This window comes from Orycteropus afer, unplaced genomic scaffold, assembly GCF_000298275.1.
Source record: "Orycteropus afer afer isolate SDZICR_OR568_19922 unplaced genomic scaffold, OryAfe1.0 scaffold00048, whole genome shotgun sequence".
NCBI classification, from domain to species: Eukaryota; Metazoa; Chordata; class Mammalia; order Tubulidentata; family Orycteropodidae; genus Orycteropus; species Orycteropus afer.
In genome coordinates this window covers 13359930-13361183 of record NW_006921635.1, presented here as the reverse complement: position 1 = coordinate 13361183, position 1254 = coordinate 13359930, and positions in this window count along the sequence as shown.

Sequence of the window (1254 nt, the reverse complement as noted above, 5' to 3'; positions counted from 1 at the left end):
TAACTCCTGGCCCATTGAAGTTAGAGGCTTTTCTTCACTCAGATAGCTGCTAGCTGCTGAGGCTGCCATGCCCAAGGTTAACAAGTAAAAATGCACAGTTCCAATGTTACCAAACCACATGAAAGGCCATTAACTCAAGTCCACTAGTTGGTGCCTAATCCACTTCTGTACACTTCCTTTCAAAGCTCAGGGCTCTAGGATTATCATGGCAGGCTGCTGAATAATGAATGACATGGCTACATGCAGGGTCCAACCATGCCATAAGCTAGAGACCATTCCTAAAGGCTTCTCCTTATATAAAGGAAGCAGACCACATCCCAAATGTAGCTACTCAGCTGCTTGTGGTAGATCCCACCATGGTGTTGATTGCCAGTCTCATTATGGGGAATAACTACCACTAGCTGCCCAGCCATTCAACCAGGCCCAGTCAAGTTGACACACAAACATAACCACCAAAATTGGTGACTGTATGTTGGAGTGACTTGCCCACAATTTTCATTTTCTTTGTTTTGTTTGTGTGTTATCTATATAAGCAGGGTACTGTGCTGCGCTCCTCTATTCGCTAGTTGGCAGCACTTATACACTTACCACCTGTCTCCTTTCCCATTGTCAGCCTCTCATATGTCCCTGCCGACCTTGGCAAACAGAGCCTATTCTTAGGTCCCTGGAATCTGAATGAGAATGTTGTCACTTTAAAATCCAAAATGGCTGCCACTTGTAAACATTCAAAATGGTTGTGCCCTTGGTCACTTTAAATATACAAAATGGCCACTGATTGTAAACAATGAAAATGGCTGCACTCTCCGGACAGCTGAAAGTCCATAGCTCAGGTTGTCTCCCTCCTTGCTATTTCCCTTCCTAGTCATAGGCCACCAGCTCAATTGTACCTGCAGCCCTTGGTGACCAGAGCTGGTCTTTAGTCTTTCTCAGGTCCTAACACCACTCGGGAACATTCAGGGTGTTGGTCCCGTCAGAGTAGCTGACAGTCTACTGCCCCAACCGTCTCCATACGCACTGTTTTTTGTTCAGGTTTCTCCACTAGTTGGTGCCTAATCCACTTCTGTGTGCTTTCTTTCAAAGCTCTGGGCTCCAGGATTATCTTCTGTATCTCTGTCAATTGGCTTCTCTTTTCTTTGTTGAAGAGGGTCTGTGTCGCTTGTCTGCCTTTTCCTCAACTTACTGTAAGTCCCCTGCCTTTGGGTAAACTCTTGAGTTATCTCCATCACTTGACTGGTCAGTCCTGGATAACAAAAT